At 40.0% G+C, this 22,672-nt stretch overlaps 1 protein-coding gene across 2 annotated transcripts in view; it reads left to right on the forward strand.

Annotated features, from left to right (window-relative positions):
* Positions 1 to 22,672, forward strand: part of TPP2 (tripeptidyl peptidase 2) — a 2,672,548-nt gene that overhangs the window by 508,569 nt on the left and 2,141,307 nt on the right. The gene's annotated exons all lie outside the window — the stretch shown is intronic.

Consider the following 22,672-nt stretch of genomic DNA (forward strand, 5'->3'; position numbering starts at 1 on the left):
TTTCATTCATTAGTGTAATGGAGTATAATGGTTTACAATTGGAAGAGTATCTAGGATTTGTCCAATTCATCACTATTTTAATTATAGATGCCTTTATATAAGTTACAATCTCTAGGAAATTTAACCCCTCTTATTCCCATTTTCTGATATGATGAGAATATGCCACTCTATTTCTTTTGGAGTACCATAAGAATTTCATCAGAGTTGTAGTGATTTCTTTAAGGATTTTCTTTCCTGGTGGAAGTATAAGGGTTTGTGCTGTATATAATATTTTAGGTAACAAAACCATTTTTATCAGTTATAACCTATCATCAAATGTTATAAACAAATTATTCCATTTGCTTTATTAATGTCTTGATTAAGTCTATGGCTTTAGCATAGTTAAGCTGTAAGGTTTCCTCTATATTCTTACCTAGGACTATCCCTAAATAGTCTAGAGCTGAAACTTGGTTTCCAATAATATGATTAACTGGAACCTGTATTTTCTTTTTTTTATTTAATAATAAATATTTTGATTTAGATTTGTTGGAGAGTCCTGAGATTTTTTTGGAAATTTATTGTTACTGTATCCACTTCCCCTAATGCTTCCTGAGAGCTGGGTAAGGTAAGACATCATCAGGAAACATCATTATTTTAGAAATATATTGGTCATTTATATTTATACCTCTTATCTTTGGGTTATTGCATATTAAAATGGCAAGTATTTCTGTGGCCAGAGCAAATAGGATAGGGGGACATGGGACATCCTTGTGTAGTACCTCTAGTGATTTGGATAGCTTTGGAAGTAAAGGGACTTAATTTGACATATGCAAGATTATTTTCATAGATTTTCTTTATCATTGTTATAAAAAAGGGGGGGAAATCAAATAACTGTAAGACTTTAACCCCCATTTAAGGAGTCAAAGGCCTTTTGAATATCTAGATACGTTATCAGTGCTTCATGGTTTCCTCTATTTAGGTAATTTATCAGTGTTAATACTCTCTTAATATTATCCTGTGTATGCCTGTTATGTATGAAACCAGTTTGGTCTTCATTAATTATTTTAGATATGGGTATTTTCAATCTATTGACCATAATTGACGTAAATAGTTCATAATCATTATTCAGCAAAGAAATTGGTCTATATGAGTTGCAATGATTGAGGTCCTTATTCTCTTTTAATGTAGGGGTAATTAGAGAATATCTCCAAGGAGGAGGAATATTTGCTAATGTTTGAACTTCAAGAAAGGTTTTATGTAAGAGAGATTATAGAAGAAGGGAACAATCTATAAATTTCCATAATTAAGCCTTCTATTCCAGGTGCTTTATTAGACTTACTTCCTTTAATCGGAGATTAGGAGATGCTATGATAAGAATGCCTTGTATAAACATACATCTATTTTTGGTAATGAACATAAGTTTAAGTTTAGGGTGATTGACATTGTATATCCTACATTAAGGGGTGGTGACATCAATAACCAATTAGAGACTAAGGAATATGAATAGATATTGAGACTTGCTGCTGATTCACCACCAGGTTTGAATAGTATGGTTAGCCTTAAACCGATACTAGTTAAACTACAAAATACCAAATTGTGATGTAATTGTTCATGAATTATGTATGTTATATAGAATAGACTCTTATGCTCTAAAGTTTTATAATATGTTTTATATTTTGTATTCTATTTTGTTTTTGTGTTGTCACATGATTTCTTTTGGCTGCTGATCATGTGACTGATGACCTGTATTTAAAGTGTGAAATGTTTGATGCTATGCTTTATAAAGTGGTTTTCTCTACCAAGTGTTTGTGTTGCTTCCTTTAATCCCATCTATAATTTCCTTTTGAGAAATACGTTTTTATAGATCTAACTTAAGTTCCTCAGGAATTCTTGTTATGTTGGAAACTATATTCTCTAACTTCTCACATTCATTTGTACTTATTTTATCTTTATGATGCTCTGCTTAATGATAATTGAAAGCCTCCAGAATGTCCAAGACCTTTTTCCTTTTCCCTTCATGAAATATACTATCAGTGTTATTAATTTTTGATTGTATCTTAACTTTCATAGCTAGGTTATGAAGATGCTTAGGAGAGGTAGCATAGGTTGGTACTGGGCTATTTGCCCGAAGGCATATATTAGCCTAGCCACGTTGTGCAGTATTCACCGCCCCTTTAATAGTTCCCTAGACCCTTGTGGCCCCTATCTAGTAGTGCTGTTGGTGTGATCCCCAGTGTGAACTTTGTTACCCATCCACTCATCAAGGTTCCTCTTGAAGAGTGATAGTGAGGGGCTCTGTCTTATGTAGACCGGGACCCTGTTCCATAGTAAGCGTGTTCTATTCATTGTTGTGTTGAGGTTTATATCCCTAGAGTGTGTAGCTCAAGTAGATTTGGTTTTGCTAAATGGACCATGTTCAACAATTCTGGGTTGGACATGGCTCTGTACGTTACACAGAGATCGCCTCTGAGAAAGCGGTATGCAACAGAGAACAGTCTTAGCTTTTTCAATCATGCTGCATAGGGCAACTGTTTGATGCCATTAATCCTCTTGGTTAGGTACCTTTGTGGTCTCTCCAGCTGCTGGAGATGTCTAGCCAGGTACATTCCAATTGGTGCATTGTACTCAATAATGGGTGTGATGAGGGAAGAGTAGAGGGGCACCATTACATCCTTACATCTTGATGCGAACCCTTTCGTGATCAGATGGGTCACATAGAAGGATTTTCTAACCACTTTGGCAACATGGTTATCAAAGGAAAGCTGACTATCTACTTGGGTCCCTAGATCCTTTATTTCTTCTTTAGATTTCAGGGGATTACCTCCTATGTTGCAGTTTGCAGGTATTCTGTTTTTTCCAAAGGGGATTACTGTGCATTTTTTTGCATTTAGCTTGAGACCATGGCTTTGACACCATGCATCAGTCTCATTTAGGCCCTTCTGGAGGATCTTCATGTTGGCCGGAGACTCTATTATAGCACCCAGTTTGCAGTCCGCAAACTTAGTCAGCCACAGCCCTTCCGTGCTTGCCTGTACTTCTGAGAAGTATATGCCAAACAGGAGGGGCCCCAGGACAGAGCCCTGAGGCACATCACTCATTACTGGTCTGGATTCGGACATAGATCCCGCTGCTCTTACTTTATGGGACCTGTCTGAGAGCCAGTTTGCGATCCATCTTGTGACATAAGGTGAGCTTATCAATAATACCTGAATGGGGAATGGTGTCAAGTGCTTTAGCAAGGTCAAGGTAAGCCGTGTGTACCTCCTTTCCCTTATCTATAGCCTGAGTAACTGTCTCAAAGAAATCCACCATGTTCAGGAGGCATGATCTGCCCTTGACGATGCCGAACTGAGTGGGGTCCAGCGACTGGAGGTTCCCAATCTCTCCATTTATGAGTTCCATAATGATTCGCTCCATAGCCTTACAGATCAGACTGGTCAGGCTTATCGGTCAGTAGTTCCCAGGGTCAGTTGTGGCCCCACCCTTGTGTAGCGGGACCACCATTGCCGTGTGCCATTCTATGGGCACATATCCTGTGGGAGAGGCTGAGACTGAACAGGCATAAGAATTTAATTTGTTTTTCCGTAGCTAAATTAGTTCATACAGAAATGTTATTTTTTCTTGTAAACCGTTAGTTATAACCACTATTTCTAGTGAATATACTGGAGTTTTTTATAAATAGATCTTTATAAATAACTTTCCTATGCTGTTAGCAAGTGTTTAGTATAGGCTTATACATTTACAGGAAATGCTTATGACTAATGGTAATAATTGTAAGGATACTCAAACACCATACTAGATCCTAGCAAGTATATGTGTGAGTAATTTTGATTGAACAATAATTACCTTGCATTTAATATGTTGATTTTCTTATTGTATTTTAGATATTATTTATGTTTCAGATGTCATGTTTTCAGTTATTATAAAGTCATGTCTTTTAGTATATTAGCACTTTATGACAGGGAAAGAGCTCAGTAATATCTATGACTTGTGATAACACAACAAACAAGTTATGAGTTTCAGTATTACCCTATTACTATGGTAGATATTTACAGCTATCTCTGTCTTAATTCTGTCTTTGAGTCATTCGCTTTTAAGACCTGTTATCCATAGTATGTTTTATATAAATAATATTTTTTACTAATTTTTGTCATATTAACTGATGCCAATTAATTGTTATTGATTTTAGTCAGTCATTTAAACATCTGCTGTTCCAAAAGTTTAGGAGTTAATTTAGGACAAATATGTCTTATGAAATATTTCTAAGAATCTATGTTAACATCTTTTGGGAGTGAGACACTCACTATGTGCTAACACCCGATTCTTATGAAGTTTTTATTTAGTGGGAGTTTGTCATGATAAGATTTATTCAGAGGGCAAGTAAATACAAATGCTAAATGATTCTTTTATTTGCTCTGCCATTTAGAAGTTTTTATAGGAACTAATACAGATGACATGCTTAGGTATTTTGGGTAATCATTTAGATTGTTAATAAAGCTAATGTTTCCTTAGTCCATTAATCACTAAATTCAGATTTTATATATATCCTAATATGTCTCTGCTTCCTTAGTGAATAATTACTGTATAAATGTTTAATGTTTCTAATAATAGTGTATGTAACTCATCTCTAACACATAACTAGAATTAATATCTGATTAGTTATTACTACTATTTTTCTATTAATTTATAATATATTCTCCATTTTTTATTTTGTTTTCATGGGCTCGAGGCAACAAAGGTTGATGGTTTGGATAGGCAGTCTAGCAGATTTAGTTTTGTTTGCTAGACTAGGAATGTATCTCATTCCATGTATAGGTGTATTAAAGTTTATATCAGAGTGAAATATGCTAATTTTTTATTATTTAACTGTTTTTCTAGTTTTGGAATGCCTGACACAATTGTTTTGCTTTTATCTTTCATGGGGAAAGTTATTTGGATTGAGATAAATAGAACTACAACAACTGATATTATGTTGTCTATTCAGGAAGAATATTATATATACATTATTCTATTAATACAAGTTCCTTTTATTATTTGTTATCTTTAAAGAATTCTGATATGGATTTAACTTTGATATCCTTAAGTACTAATGGCTTAAACAACCCATATAAGAGAGCTAACCTACTAAGGTATCTTAAACTAAACAAGGCTCAAGTAGTTTTTCTCCAAAAGACACACTTGAAAAATAAATGACACATTTTTGTGGGACCCTAAGGAATGCACAATACTTGCTCAATCTTCTTATAAAAATAAGACCAGAGGATTAACAATTCTATAGAAAAAGACTTTCTTAAATCCTCAAATTATTTACAGACATATAGATAATGATGGACTTATGGCCTTAGTTATACTTAAGTTTAACAATAGAATTTGGACCCTGGTTAATTTCATACTGGATGTTCTTTGTGTTTCACTGTTGCAGTCATTACATTTGGGTTATTCGCGTGCACTAGCCCTCGGTCGGCCTGATTAACAAAGTCTTGGGTCCTGCGTTGGTTGCTGTCCCTTCTTCCATGATGTCAGGTTGTCAGGGGTATAAAACATGCAGCCGACGCCATTACACCAGTCTTTCTTGCCATGCGGTGCCCGAAGCAGAAGCAGTTCACAAGTGCCGGTCGGCTGACTCCTGAAATTTTGGTTTTCGAGTTTCAGAACCGAAGTCTTCAACTAAAGCTAAGTACCCCATTGGGGAAACTTTTTCTTGCTCCTTTCCGATGTCAGTAAAAGTTAATAATTGCATTACTTGTGGGAAGCAAATACCTCACAAAGATTTTCATTCATACTGCATTCCTTGCCTAGGCCCTGACCATAACGTACCTTGCTGTCAGTTTTGTGCTTTATTTAATCAGCACACTATCCGTTCACCTCTAAATATTTCGGTTCTCTGTTTAATTATCCAGAAATGTCGTCGGTTAGCCATCCAACTACAGGGATTCTGAAAAAACGCAAAAATAAAGATAGGCCGCCGAGGCCCAAAGCTGCCGACGATGCTTCTCCTAAGCCAGTCGCTAGTTCGCCGGTACTCAATGAGGCACTTTCGCAGCCCCTGATACCCGCTACTTCTGACTCGCTGGCCTCTACTGAGACCCATTTGGAGTCTTGTATGCCGCGAGATGCTTCAACTGTGGAACCTGCGGATGACTGTACTTTGGATGGGTCCTGAGGGTGTATATAGGCCTACGGACTTGCATATTAAACCGACTCCTCCTCCCTCATTTAGGCCAAAATCTCGAACTATGCCCAAGAAACTGACCCCCAGGCCACATACTCAGGCCTCTATGCCTAAAAAACAAATGATAAGAATGGCTGAAGATCTTATAACTCTAATCAGGGGAAGCCAACCTCCCCCTTGTAAGAGACCTAGGACTGAAGTTGTTTATGAATCTTCTGACCAGGATTCTGATTTTTCTGATTCTTCTGATCTGGATTTGCCCTTATCTACTTATGAGGATTCTGATGCAGAGGACTGTATTCCCTCTGCTTCCCCTCCAAAGAATTTTTCTTTTGGTGAGACCTTACATCCTCTAAGAGAGCATTTCCACTGGGAAAGCCAGGGTTTTTCTGATTCAGAAAAGAGGCTTATGGATTTCTTACTGCTGCCTCAGCATAGGCCTTTCGCTGTACCTCCTGTACTAGACATTGTTGATGATGCCTTTTCAGAATGTAGTTTGGCCACTGATTCCTTGCCTCCTGCTCCCAGAAAACCTAACCGATATTACAGGGTTCCTGATTCACACAAGTTCCTTTTTAAAAATCCTATTGCGGATCCAGAGACTATTTTACAGGGACCCAAGGGCGTTAAGGCTTCTACTGCTAAAAATCCTACCCCCTCTGATAGAGACTCCAGGGCACTGGATAGATGGAGTAAGAAGGTGTACACTTCTGCAACCTTGGCCATTAGGGCTTTAAACTGCCAGTTTCATATGTTAAAGTATCAACAACATGTTACTGGATTGCTTAAATAGAAAATGATGTTGATTCCTGACTGTGCAGAAAATAAAGAATTACAGGATTTAATGCATTCTGCTGAACAGGTTGGAAAACATACTTTGCAATGTGGATTTGATTCATTAGAGGCCTCTTGCAGGGCTGCTGTTACTGGGTCTGTGCTCAGAAGGCATGCTTGGCTTAAGGAACAATCTTTGCCTGATCATGTTAAAGCTAAATTGTTGGATGCTCCCTTAAATCAGTACTGCCTGTTTGGCAACAAGGCAGAGGAAGTTCTTAAACAGATGGAAGATAAAGCTAAATCTGTGCAAGCTGTTAAAGCTTTCTTACAAGTTCAGCCTCCTAGATTTAGTAGGCACTGGCCCTCTAAAAATTGGCCCTTTCCAGACCCTTCCAGGTCTTCTCAAGCCAAACCCAGACAGCAGAAACCCCAGGTTTCAGTCCCAAGGGACACACAAGACTAAGCAGTGGGGGGTTTCCGCACCCAAATCTGGGAGTAGTAATATGGAAAACTCTCTCAATTACTTGTTTTTAAAACTTCCAAGCACTTCCCAACTGAATGCTCCTTTAGGCAGAAAGATTGGTCTGCAGGCCAAAAACTGGGAACTCATTACCCAGGACAAATGGGTTTTAAATATAGTGTCCCAAGGATACAGATTTCACTTCCACATGTTACCACCACCAAGCGGGTGGCCAGATCTACCCCCAAATCAGTGGGCAGAGGCCCAAAATCAAGTACTCTCTCTCTTAAACATGGGGGCTATTCATTTGGTACCATATGAGGAAAAGGGACAAAGTTTCTATTCAAGACTTTTCCTGGTACCCAGAAAAGGCAGTACATGGCGTCCTGTCCTGGACCTTTCTACCTTTCTGGTGATTCCAAAATTCAAAATGCTGGCTCTTCACCAGCTTCTTCCTATGCTAGGCAAAGATGCATGGTTGGCAACACTAGACTTAAAAGAAGCATACCTGAACATCCCTATCAGGGAGTCTTGCAGAAGATACCTATGCTTCAAAGCAGGCTACATGCACTATCAGTTATCTGCACTGCCCTTTGACTTATCTACTGTGGCCAGGGTATTCACAAAGTGCCTAGCTCCAGTCATTGCATTTTGCAGGCAAAGAAATATTCAAATATACCCATACCTGGACGATTGTCTAATTCAAGCAGAAAGCTGGGACATTCTTTTGAATCATCTGGCCTTTGTTCAAAGGGTACTGACTTGTCTGGGGTTCACCATAAACAAAAAGAAATCACACCTGGTACCCTGTCAACAAATTATATTCCTGGGAGCAAGCTTGACTACAACTTCCCAGATGACTTTCCTCACGCCAGAGAAATGGATTAATTTGACAACCTACTTCAAACAAGTGGCCACAAAAACCCAGCTGTCTGCAAGGCAAATACTGCAAGCCTTGGGGTTCATGGCCTCCTGCATTCTTCTAATTCCATATGCAAGGCTGCATATGAGGAAACTACAATGGTATCTCAAAAGCCTATGGTATCAACATTCACAGGATCTAGAAGCAAGGATTCCTATCATACCTTGCCTACGCCTAGAGTTCCTTTGGTGGGCAGAGGCCTGCCACCAAAACAGGGGCCTACCATTCACATTACCCCCTGCCACCCAAATCTTAACAGACACATCAGACTATGCGTGGGGGGCTCACCTGGCAGGGAAGTGCATTCAGGGCAAATGGAACCAAGTCAAATGCACCTGCACATAAATCAAAAGGAAATGTTAGCTGTACAAAATGCTCTGACATCCTTGAAGGACCACATTCTTCCAGGACAACTAATGGTAAAGACGGACAGCACCACTGTCATGTGGTACATAAACAAGCAGGGGGCACCCATTCTTACCCCCTCTGCAGACTAGCCATGGCATTATGGAACACAGCCTTGAGATTCCAAGTGAATCTATAAGCTCAATTCCTTCTAGGAAAACTAAATTCACTGGCAGATGGACTAAGCAGAAACTTCATGGACTCACACGAGTGGAAACTGGAACCAAGGATTTTCAACATGTTGACAAGCAAATGGGGGGAGCCCAGATATAGACCTGTTTGCCTCCCCCCAGAACCATCAACTGGACAAATTTTGCACAAGGATTCCCCACAAGCTAGCTTGTAAAGTGGATGCTCTATCCTTCAGCTGGAAAAAAAACTATCAGTTTATGCCTTTCCTCCTCTGTCTGTGCTCTCCGAGGTACTAGTAAAGATCAAACAGGACAAACCAAGGATGATTTAATTGCACCAGACTGGCCTCACCAACACTGGTACCCACTCTTGCGCAGTGTGTCACACTTGGCTCCATGGCACCTGCCTCAGCCTCCTTCCCTGTTGTCTCAGCAGGAGAACCAGATTCTGCACCCTCAGCTGCAAACCCTGAACCTAGCAGCCTGGCTAATTACTTAATCTCTCCTTTACCATCCCTCAGTCAATCAGTGATGGATGTCATTTTAGAGGCAAGGAGGCCTAGTACTTGTAAATCTTATGCTGCAAAATGGAAAAGATTTTGTGCCTGGAACCAATCTCAAGGAATTAACGCAGCAGTGCCCAATTTACCTCCGATTATGCAATACTTGACTGAGATGCTTCATAAGGGCTTGTCCTTTTCCTCCACCAAAATTCATGCCTCAGCCATTTCAGTTCATTATAACACAGAGCCTCCCCTCTTCTCTCACCCACTGCTCAAGCAGTTCCTCAGAGGAGCCAAAAATTTAAGGCCACCCAGGAGAGCTCCAACTCAGGCCTGGGATCTTAACTTTGTCTTGGAGAAACTCACTCTTCCTCCTTTCGAGCCAGCTGCTACTGCAGAGTTAAAATTTCTTTCCTGGAAAACAGCTTTCCTTTTAGCAATCAGTTCTGCAAGAAGGGTATCTGAATTACAGGCCCTTATGGCAGTGGAACCTTTCATCATCTTTCATGCAGACAGGGTATCCCTCAGAACCAATCATCCTTCATACCCAAGGTGGTATCCAGTGTGGCTCTTAATCAGTCCATTCATTTGCGTACCTTCTTTCCTAACCCACAGAACAAAGGGGAACGGATACTGCACTCTTTAGATGTGCACAGACAACTTAGATTCTACTTGGACAAGACTAAACCTCAAAGGAAATTTGAACTACTGCTGGTGGCATTTGCTGCAGGGACAGAAGGGAAAGCTATTTCAAAACAAACCATTTCAAAATGGATTACTTATAAGCACCATGGAAAACCTATCCCACAGGGCATCAGACCACATTCAACCAGGGCTGCATCTACCTCTACAGCCGTTCTCAGTGGCGACCCTACAAGGGGACATCCTAGAAGCTGCTACCTGAAGTTCTGTACATACTTTCACCAAGCATTATCATTTGCCAATTTTCTCTAAATCTAGAGCTGGTTTTGCCTCTGCAGTCTTGCAGGGCCTTATATCTGGTCTTAATTCTATTTAAATTCCTCCTCCCAACTGTAGCTTTGGGAATCTACCCAAATGTAATGACTGCAACAGCGAAACATGAAGAGCATAGTACAGTTGTGTACACTTACCATAAATGTAGATGTTCAAGTGTATTCCCTGTTGCAGTCCTAGATGTTCGTGTTTCACTGTTGCAGTCATCACCCTTGGGTTATCCTGCTGGCAGGCTACCCGCAGTTGGCCGGAATTCCAAAGTCTAGGTCCAGCGTCGGCTGTTGTCGCCTCTTCCCTGACGTCAGTGCTCCAGGGGTATAAAAGATGCAGCTGACGCCATTTTCTTCAGTCTTTCTTGCCGCGCGGTGCCCGAAGCATAAGCAGTTCGCAAGTGCCGGTCGGCCGACTCCTGAGATTTTCAAATACGAATTTCAGAACCGAAGTCTTCATTAAAGCTAAGTACCCTGTTGGGGAAACTTTTTTCTTGCTCCAGACAGATATCAGAAAAAGTTAACAATTGTATTTTTGTGGGAAGCAAATACCTCATAAGGAGTTTCACTCTTACTGTATTCCTTGCCTAGGCCCTGATCATAACATTGCTAGCTGTCGGTTTTGTGCTAGATTTAACCAATGCACTATCAAGCGTCGGTTCGATTTTGCCTTCCATTACTTTGGCCGAAGATTTAACTACATAATGCCGTCGGATTAGCTGACAACTGGAGTTTACAAAAAATGCAAGGAAAAAGATAGGTATCCGAGGTCCAAAACCGATGACGAAGCCTCTGCTAGGCCAGTCGCCGGTTCGCTGGTTCTCAGTGAGGCACTTTCGCAGCCCCTGGTGCCCGCTACCTCAGAGCCACAGGCCGCTTCCGACTCCCACGTGGAGCCGACTGGGCCTCTGGATACTCGAGGTATTGGACACTTTGAAATCATACCCTCAGATGGGTCCGGAGCCGCTGAGCAGGCATCGGCTTCTGAGGGTGTCTTCAGACCTACACAGCTTTATATTAAGCCATCTTCAGCTTCAAAGACCAAGACTAAAGCAGCACTAAAGACAAAGAAACAAGTACAGCATTCACCTACTCAGACTTCCATGCCTAAAAACAGATGCTTAAAATGGCCGAAGACCTAATTACTTTGATCAGGGGCTCCCATCCCCCTCCTGATAAGAGGCCTAGGCAAAAAACAGAGTATGATTCTTCTGATCAGGTTTCTATTTCCTCTGATTCCTCTTCTGAACAAGATTACTCCATGCTTCCCTATGAGGATTCTGATGCTGAAGAATCCATTCCTTCAGCCTCTCCTCCTGAGGATTATTCTTTTGGGAAAACCCTACATACCATGAGGGAACATTTCCACTGGGAGAGCCAAGATTACTCTGAATCTAAGAAAAGGCTCAGATACTTTCTGCTACTTCCTCAGCACAGACCCCTAGCTATACACTCTTTACCCCTGCACCTGCTAAGCCAGACAGATACTACAGGATCCTGGATTCTCATAAATTCCTGTATAAAAACCCTGCTGCTGACCCAGAAACTATATCACAGGGTCCCAAGGGGGTTAAAGCTTAACTGCAAAAAACCCTGTTCCCTCTGACAGGGATTCCAGGTCTTTAGACAGATGGGGGGAAAAAAGTGTACACTTCTGCAACCCTGGCCGTAAGGGCTTTAAATTATCAATTTCATATGCTCAAATACCAGCAATATTTAATGTCACTGCTTAAACAGAAAATGTTGACAAATACAAAATGTTCGGAGAACAAGGAATTGCAAGAGTTATTGCATGCAGCTGAACAAGTGGGAAAGCATTCTTTGTAATGTGGTTATGATTCTCTGGAGGCCTCTTGCAGGGCCGCTGTTACAGGTTCTGTTATAAGAAGGCATGCTTGGTTAAAGGAACAAAATCTGCCTGAGCATGTTAAAGTAAAATTATTAGATGCACCATTACAGCATGATACTTTGTTTGGCACAAAAGCAGAAGTGTTGAAAAAAATGGAGGATAAAGCAAAATCCATGCAGACAGTCAAGGATTTCTTACAGGTGCAGCCCCCCAGGTTTAGCAGAAACTGGCCTTCTAAAAATTGGTCCTTTCCAGAGTCAGACAGACCACAAAGAGGCAGATACAGGCATCCCAGGGGCAGATCTCAGCCCCAAGGCTCCTACAGGCCTAAACAATGGAGTGCTCCTACCTCCAAAAGCGGAGAAGACAAATCACAACCTTTCAGGAAACAGTCCCAATGACATTCCTCTACCAGATCCAAGCACTTTTCTTTTGGCAGCCCTCTTAGCGGGAAAATAGCACTTTTTCCTTCAAATTGACAAAGGATTACACAAGACAAATGGGTCCTGAATATAGTGTCCCAAGGCTACAGGTTCCATTTTCACACTCTATCAAGGTCAAGAGGCATGCCAGACCCTGCCACACAATCAATGAGCAGAGGCACAAAAACAAATTACAGCCCTCATGGATATGAGGGCCATTCAGCATGTACCACAACAAGAGCAGGGGCAAGGATTTTACTCCAGACTTTTCCTAGTACCCAGAAAGGACAAAACCTGGAGACCAATGCTGGACCTGTCTATACTAAACACGTTTCTGGAAGTTCCAAAATTCAAGCTGTTGACTCTGCAGCAGCTACTGCCCATGCTGGGCAAGAAAGCTTGGCTCGTAACTTTGGACCTAAAAGAGGCATACCTGCATGTCCCAATCAGACAATCTTGCAGAAGATACCTCAGATTCATAGCTGGCTCAATGCATTACCAATTCTCTGCACTGCCCTTTGGCTTATCTACTGCGCCCAGGGTCTTCACAAAATGCCTGGCACCAGTAATTGCATTTTGCAGACAAAAAGGAATTCAAATATACCCCTACTTGGACGACTACCTAATTCAAGCAGAGAACAAAGACATTCTACTAAAGCATCTGGCGTTTGTGAAAAGATTACTAATTGGCCTAGGGTACACAGTAAACGAAAAGAAATAAAAACTAGTGCCCTCTCAGGAGATAATATTCCTGGGTGCAAGCTTAAATACAACTGCCCAGATGGCTTATCTCACACCAGACAAACAAAAACAACTGACTACTTACTTCAAGAATTTGGCAACAAAAACCCACTTATCTGCAAGGAAAATCCTGCAGATCTCTGGTTTCATGGCATCCTGCATTCTACTAATTCCATATGCCAGACTGCATATGAGGAAACTACAATGGTATCTAAAAAGTGTTTGGACTCGACCTTGCCACAGCCTGGAGACAGTAATTGCACTCATTCCCTGCCGGCAACAGGAGTTTTGATGGTGGGCAGAAGCCTGTCACCACAACAAGGGTCTGCCATTCATTTTACCCCCAGCCAAACAAACACTGACAACGGATGCATCAGATTATGCCTGGGGTGTCCATATGACAGGAAAATGTATTCAGGGCACATGGCCTGCAAACCAGATGCATCTTCACATCAATCAAAAAGAGATGCTAGCTGTTCAAAATGCCCTGACAGCTTTCAAGGACCTACTTCAAACAGGACAGTTACTGATAAAGACAGACAACACTACGGTCATGTGGTACATAAACAAACAGGGAGGTACACATTCCTACCCCCTCTGCAGACAAGCAATGACCTTATGGGACACAGCATTGACTTTTCAAGTTCACCTGCAAGCACAATTCCTGCCAGGAAAAACAAATACTCTGGCAGATGAACTAAGCAGAAACCTCATGGATCCCCAAGAATGGAAACTGGATCCACAAGTCTTCAGACAGATAATAAGGAAATAGGGATGCCCAGACATAGATCTATTTGCCTCCCCTCACAACTGCCAATTGCAGAGATTTTGCACAAGGACTTATTACAAGCACTCATGGTTGTGGAACCTTTCATCTTTTTTCATCCAGACAGGGTTTCTCTGAGGACGAACCCTACATTTATGCCTAAGGTGGTGTCCAATGTGGCCCTCAACCAAACCATCCACTTACCAACCTTTTATCCTAATTCACAGAACAAGAGTGAGAAACTTCTACATTCTTTGGATATACACAGGCAGTTAAGATTCTACTTGGACAGAACTAAAGCTTTCAGAAAGACTGAGCAACTTTTAGTATCATATGCTGCAGGTTCACAAGGCAAGGCTATCTCAAAACAGACTATTTCTAAATGGATAGGCCATTGCATCCGCTTCTGCTATTTCCAACATGGCAAATCAGTGCCTGAGGACATTAGGCCTCATTCCACCAGAGCAGCAGCCACTTCAGCAGCTTTCCTCAGAGGAGTACCAACCAAAGATATCTTAGAGGCTGCAACTTGGAGTTCAGTGCACACCTTCACAAAGCACTACCACTTACCTCTTTACTCTAAGTCCAGAGCAGGCTTTGCCACTGCAGTTCCGCAGGGCCTCATAGCCTCTCCTAATCCTATTTAGCCCAGCCACCCTACCTCAGCTTTGGGATTCAACCCAAGGGTGATGACTACAACAGTGAAACATGATGAACATAGTACAGTTGTGTACCTACCATAAATGTAGATGTTTGAGTGTATTCACTGTTGCAGTCCAGGTTACCCACCCACCATCCCCCTTTTTCTTTGCCGGGGCTTATCTGCACTTCTCTATCCTATACAACCTTTTTGGTGTATTTGCTTGTAGATGAATTTTATTGGCATATTCTTTCAGCCTTCCAATTTAGGGGCACCTGACATCTGGGGCAAGAAAAACTGAAGAAAATGGCGTCTGTTGCATCTTTTATACCCCTGGTGCACTGACATCAGGGAAGAGGCGACAGCAACAGACACCGGACCTAGACTTTTGAATTCCGGCCGACTGCGGGTAGCCTGCCAGCAGGATAACCCAAGGGTGATGACTGCAACAGTGATTACACTCTAACATCTACATTTATGGTAGGTACACAACTGTACATTACCCTTCCTCCAGCCCCCTTTCTTCTTTTGGCTATACATCTACTCTCACTTACTATGCTCAAAAAGCTTTTTGGTGTATTTGCTTTTTTTTTGGAGGTATATCCTTGTATTTATAGATTTAATTGCTTCCCATTAGGAGGGCACCTGACATCTGAGGCAAGAAAAACTGATTTAATGGTGTTGGCTGCATGTTTTTTACCCCTGACGACCTGACGTCATGGAGGAAGGGACAGCAACCGACGCAGGACCTAAGACTTTGTTAATCAGGCCGACTGAGGGCTACTGCAAGCAGATAACCAAATGCAATGACTGCAACAGTGAATACACTCAAACATCTACATTTATGGTAAGTGTACACAACTATACTTTACCGGGTATCGGGGTTGGATTAGCTAAAAAACACTTAGACTTTATTGCAACTTCTTCTAAAGGTAATATTAGGATGTGATTTCAACTGTATCACAGATATTACAGAAACTACCAATAGGAAATCTCCTAGACTATTGTCCTTAGCCAAACAGTTAAAAAAAATGGACAGAAATGTTTAAATTAAAAGACACCTTTAATGCTGTGGGACCAAATTCTTTACTATTCTCACACCAAGACTATAGCCATGGTACCCAAACTAGAATAGATAAAATATATATCTCACAAGTTCTTTATTCTAAAATCTTGTCTTTTTCAATACAACTTTGTCACTTTTCAGATCATAATTCCCTGTTGTTAACAATACACTTGGAATTCAATCAATTAGTTATTACTTCAAGGATTCCTTCATATATCACAAAAAATGAAAGACTTAAAATATTGGATAACGTCTGAACTTCAACTTTTCTTAGAGATTAATTATAATCCTGAAGCAAACACAATTATGGTTTGGAATTCTCTTAAGGCCTATCTATATGTAAAACCATTAGATGGTACAAAAATAAAGTTAAAGAATGGGACTCAGAGTTACAGCAACTCCAAAATCAAATATCTCTTAAATCTAACAAGAACTTAATTGCTACAGATAATAAGAAAATAGAAGAAGCAAATAAGAAATGCAATGAAATATTATCCCAAGGCTCATAATTTTTGATGGATTTACTATACAGCCTGTTTTGTGTAGTGGTCATATTTTTGGTTTTCATTAATGGTAAGCCCTAGTAGCTTAGCACTGGTTACCATTTTTGTCTTGGTTTGATAACAGAAATGAGAAGGACATTTTTTTGTTAGTAGTTGTTTAGGGACACATAAGATAAGTTTGGATTTTCTTGAGTTTAGAAGGAACTATGAACCAGTTAGCCAAGTCTCAGTCTGTGAGAGAGATTCTTGGGCTTACTGTTGTAGTTAGCCATGTTTTTGGCAAAGCAGATTGTGGAATTTTCTGCATATTATATGATGGTTGCTTGTTTAGCTGCTAATTGCAGGTCACTAATGAATATATTAAAAAGTAGTGGACTTAATATAAAACCTTGAGTGGGCTCCCACAGTTACTGGGATGAAGGAAGATATGTTGTTTTGCCACTTTTTGCCACTTTACAGCTTGTCTGTTTGATAGGTAACTATTAACTAGGTTAATGAGAATTTATCAGAGCCCAGAGAACACTTCCTACATAGTAATATTTGGTGCGACACTGTGTCAAAGGCTTTGGACAGGTCAAGGAATGTGGAAGAGACAAGATTATTATTGTTTCTGCTTTGATTTACTGCTTTAGCAAAGCTTAGTTGCTGTTTTGGCCTGGATTGTGGGGGATATCACTAGAAGATTTTAGATACAGTAGTAGGTACAATAAAGAGGTGTAGGTGTTGGATTGCTTGTATTTCAACTTTGGTTTGATACCTAGTTTGTGCTTAGAGGAGTTGCAGATCAAGGAATAGGGAAGAGACGAGGTAATTGTTTCTGCTTTAATTTACTTATGTAACAAACCGTAGTGCAGTGGTGGTGCTGTAATGTGGCTAGAAACTATGCTGTGTATGGGGCAGTAGTGAGTTTTCTGTAATGTTGGTAAGGAATTGGGGTTGATGGGAGATAAGATGGTTGTGGGCCTGTAATTGGGAAGGTCACTCGAGTTTCCACCCTTATGTAGAGGAAGTATGTAGGATTTTCTTCTGCAGAATAGGAATATATCTTTCCTTAACAGACCAGTTTGTTAAAATGGACACATGGTATGCCTGATTTATCTGTAGTGATTTTGATATATTTGTGTTAGTGAGTTATTTGGGGCAAGGGTGATGGGTTTCAACATTTTAACCAGTTTTCTGATACTGGAGGTTGGAATGTGTTGAAGTTTGGGAGATTGAGAAATACGCTATGGGGTTTCGAGGTGTTACATGTTTAGAAGATTTTGGGTTTAAGAGAGGCAACAGAATTTGTAAAGTGTAAGTTAAATTGGTTAGCAATAGAGACCCCCTGGTGCATCTATTTTCAGGTTAGGTTGGTTTGTGTGCTAGATGTAGGAGCTTGTTGATGGTGAACTACAGTATCTTAGGGTTGTTCTGATTTGCTGTTTGTAATTGTATGTAGTAGTTTTTTGTTAGACTGGATTTTGGTTTTATTATTATTTCTAAGCTGATTCATTTTTGTCTGTAAGCATTAGTATGTGATTTTTTTTCAGGTTCTCCATGTTTTATCCCTGTTTTTTATGAGATGTTTAGTTTCCTTTATTACCCAGGATGCATGGCTTGATTTAATTCTTTGTCCTAATGGATGCAGCTTCGTTTAGCAGTTTTAGAAGTGAATTAAATAGTGGTGCTGCTTCATCTTGTGTTTAGCACACCCTTGTTTATTAATTTTAAATTTCTGATGAGTGTATTCATTGAAGGGGAGAGATTAAGAGCAAGGTTGTAATAATGTATTTGGTTATAGATGTGCACTATTATTGCAAGAATAAGCAAGTGGTTACTAAGAGTGTTGGGAAAGTATTGGCATAGTTTGTTATATGGTTTATTTGTAAAGATGCAATCTAAGATGGATCCCTGTTGGTAGATTGGTTGTATCTGATAGGAGTAGGGATGACTTGGGTAACCCCATGTAAGTTTATGGCATTTATAGGGTTTTCATTATCTATGGTTTACTGGTCAATATTCATGTTTCAAAATATTATGATTTCTTGAGAAATTTTGGTCTATGTCTAGAAGATAAATTATTCTACAGTGTTTATTACCAGGGGGTGTGTAGACTGGTCTACTTTGTTTGGCCAAAACACATTTGGTCGAAATTCAATTCACTAATCACACTTGACTGAAAGCTCACTTCACTGTAAACTCATTTGGTCAAAACTCATTTAGTCGAAAGTTTTATATATATATATATATATATATATATATATATATATATATATATATATATATATATACATATATCACCTTTTCCCCACTGTAGTTAGAATGTAAAGTAAGGGTGTGGGGGGTGCCACCCCCCCCCCACCTATTTTAAGTGTTTTAAGCAATAGACATATATATTGACAATTTCAATGAACAACTCTTTCTACAAGACAATAAAAACTCAAAATATGTGGGGGGGGGGGCACACCCCCCACCCCCTTACTTTATATTGTAACTCCAGAGAATTTTTCCTCAGGTAGACAGCAAATGATGGAGGTGTGATAGAGAAGAAAGAGGTATTTGGGAACCTATTTTCTGGGAGTGCAGTGAGATGGTGGACTTTGACAGTGCATCCAGCAGGGAATTCTTAGAGATGCTGGGTAGGCAGATTGGTGTGAAAAGAGAGATGATTTTTTGAGCTGTGATACAGAATCGGAATTGCCTAGACATGGTAAGGCCTTGATGTCTCTAATTATGGTGGCTGCCAAAAAAACAATTAGAAAATGGAAGTCAAATCTAAACCAATTATATTAGAAGTAGTGAATATAGTAACTGAGGGTAAAACAAATGGAATTGAGATCTTTAGAAAAATGTAGGAGCAAACTACATAGGAAAAAACGGAATTGTGCGAACAATACATACAGGGGAGGAATGAGTGGTGTAATGTTTGACTGAAAACAATTGGGAAGATTGTAAGTGATGTATAATGTTTGCAATTGGGAGTGTGTCAGTATGGTTTGTGATGTAAAATGCTTGCAGCTAGGATTGTCGGTATGGTTTGTTTTCATTTATATAAATGTATGATTGCTTATGTTGTAAGTGATGGTTTAATAAATATGTTTCTTGTTTAAAAAAAGAGGCAGGAATTTAATAATTTATGTAATGTTGCTTATGTTATATGTTATATAGCAATATATGTGAAGCATAATGTTCATTTTAACTTGTTAATGCAGTTTGATTACTTTTATATAAATGTAAATATGCCTATGTCACAAGTGGTAATTCAGTAAAGGTGTTTAACAAAAAATAAATAAATGGTGGGTGGATGAAGTAGACTCTAACTGTATTTTAAATGAAGACACTGTGTGTATGTTTTAGGGATGTTTCCAGTGAACCATTTGTTGAAAAACTGAGATATATTCAAGGTTCAGTAGAAATCCAATTAGTATGGTATGAATTGTATGCAACAGAAAATTGCCAACAGTAAATGCACTGACAGTTGTGGTATATTAATAATTATAGAATTAATTTCTGAAAGTTAGTTACTGTCATGGGCTACATGGTTTGTTAGGAAATCAGACCCCACATCCTCAAAGGCAGCAAGCAATGTCAATTTGATAACACCACATCCTCAGAAGGCAACAAGCTATGTTATTTTAATAACACCCTTGCAAAGTAAGGGCATTTATAATGGTGTTTTATCAGCAATACAACAGAAGACATTTGTTAAAATGTTTGTAAACCTCACAAAAACTTTAAATTGTATCTAAATTTTAATAAACACTTGTTTTAAAATTCCTCAGGTATTTTAACACATTTCAACAAGCACTTTTTTGTAATGAAAGGACTCAAGTGATATAATTTCTGTTTAGGTTACTTTTACAACTTTTGTATCCCAGTTGCAAACAGTTATGATAACAATAAGCATTCAGTCCTTATGAAACAGAATTGATGACAGAAATATTGGGCACCATTACTAAAATGACACCATCAACTACAGTAGAATGGTTTTAAGTCCTACTTAGCAGAGCGCACATAATACAGATAGAAATTAGTAAGGTTCAGTAACAGTCTGTGCAAGTGACAGTGTCTGTAAAGCACCATTCAAGTCGCATGGTAAAGTAAGTATAGAGTTAGTCAGTCAAATGATTGAAGCAGATACTTACCTGCAACTCCCTTGTACCCTGCTGGATAGAGAGAGAGAGACCTGGGGAAGGATGAAATAATAAGCACCCTTGAAAGAGCACCAAAACAATGAGATAAAATAGCCAATAATGCATGACTGCAGTTCAAAAAAAATAGAGAAGTAAACTTAATGGAGGGATGGAAACTAAGGGTAAGTTCCCTGAAGGCATGCAGTGTCAGTGAGAAGAGACAGGAGGAGACAAATAGAAGTAGCAAGTAAAGAAAAATGTGAAGGAAAAAATAGAGAAAGAAATAGCCGTGGTGTAAGACCAGACAAAAAGACCAGTAAGGAGTAAATTTCCGTGTCTGTTAGGAAGAGAGTAAAAGCTGTCCAGCATCTGTTAAGGGCAGAAAGGAAATTTTATTATAGTATGTTAAAGTTATCTGGCAGATGTTCTTCGTGTTTCACTGTTGCAGTCATTACAATTGGATTATCCTGCTGGCAGGCTACCCTCTGTCGGCCGAATTCCAAAGTCTAGGTCCGGCGTCGGTTGCTGTCGCCTCTTCCCTGACGTCAGTGCGCCAGGGGTATAAAAGATGCAGCCGACGCCATTTTCTTCAGTCTTTCTTGCCGCGCAGTGCCCGAAGCAAAAGCAGTTCGCAAGTGCCAGTCGGCCGACTCCTGAGTTTTTCAAATTCGAATTTCAGATTCAAAGTCTTCATTAAAGCTAAGTACCCCGTTGGGGAAACTTTTTTTCTTGCTCCAGACCGATGTCAGAAAAAGTTAATAATTGTATTTCTTGTGGGAAGCAAATACCTCATAAGGATTTTCATTCTTACTGTATTCCTTGCTAGGCCCTGACCATAACGTTGCTAGTTGTCGGTTTTGTGTTGGATTTAACTAATGCACTATTAAGCGTCGGTACGATTTTGCATTCCATTTCTTTGGCAGAAGATTTAATTATATAATGCCATCGGAACAGCCAACTACCGTAGTTTATAAAAATTGCAAAGAAAAAGAAAAGGACAGGCATCAGAGATCCAAAACCGATGACGAGTCTTCTGCTAGGCCTGTCGCCGGTTCTCAGTGAGGTGCTTTCACAACCCCTGACGCCCGCTACCTCAGAGCCACAGGCTAGTTCCGACTCTCATGTGGAGTCGACAAGGCCGCTGGAAACTCAAGGTATTGGACACTCGGAAACTATTCCATCAGATGGGTCTGGAGCAGCTGAGAAGACATCTGCTTCTGAGGGTGTTTTCAGGCCGACACAGTTATATGTGAAACCAACTTCAGCTTCAAAGGCAAAGACTAAAGCAACTCTAAAGACAAAGAAACAAGTACAGCATTCTCCTGGACAGGTCTCCATGCCTAAAAAACAGATGCTTAAAATGGCCGAATACCTAATTACTTTGATCAGGGTTTCCCATCCCCCCCCTGATAAGAGGCCTAGGCAAGAGTTAGAATACAAATCTTCAGACCAGGTTTCCAATTCCTCTGATTCCTCCTCTGAACAGGAATATTCTCTTCCTCCCTATGAGGATTCTGATGCTGAAGAATCTATCCCTTCAGCCTCTCCTCCCGAGGATTATTCTTTTGGGGAGACGCTGCATACTATGAGGGAGCATTTCCACTGGGAGAGCCAGTATTACTCAGAATCCAAGAAAAGGCTCAGAGACTTCCTTTTACTGCCTCAGCACAGGCCCCTTGCTATCCCACCTGTTTTAGACATTGTAGATGATATATTTTCAGAGTCCAGTCTATCTCCAGACTCTTTACCACCAGCTCCTGTTAAGCCAGACGGTTACTATAGGGTTCTTGATTCACATAAATTTCTTTATAAAAGCCCTGCTGCTGACCCAGAAACCATCTCTCAGGGTCCCAAAGGGGTCTAGGCTTCTACTGCAAAAAACCCTATCTCCTCTGATAGGGATTCTAGGGGCCTAGACAGATGGGGTAAAAAGATTTATACTTCTGCTACCTTGGCTGTAAGAGGCTTAAATTGCCAATTTCAAGTGCTTAAATATCAGCAATATCTAATGTCATTGCTTAAACAGAAAATGTCAGCAAATTCAGAATGTGGAGACAACAAAGAAATGCAGGATTTATTGCATGCAGCTGAACAAGTTGGAAAGCATACTTTGCAATGTGGTTTTGATTCTCTAGAGGCCTCCTGCAGGGCTGCTGTTACAGGTTCTGTCATTAGGAGGCATGCTTGGTTAAAAGAACAGAATCTGCCTGATCATGTTAAAGCAAAACTATTAGATGCTCCATTACAGCACGATAC

Source organism: Protopterus annectens, chromosome 5.part0 (genome assembly GCF_019279795.1).
Source record: "Protopterus annectens isolate FY-2018-M chromosome 5.part0, PAN1.0, whole genome shotgun sequence".
In the NCBI taxonomy this organism is placed as follows: domain Eukaryota; kingdom Metazoa; phylum Chordata; order Ceratodontiformes; family Protopteridae; genus Protopterus; species Protopterus annectens.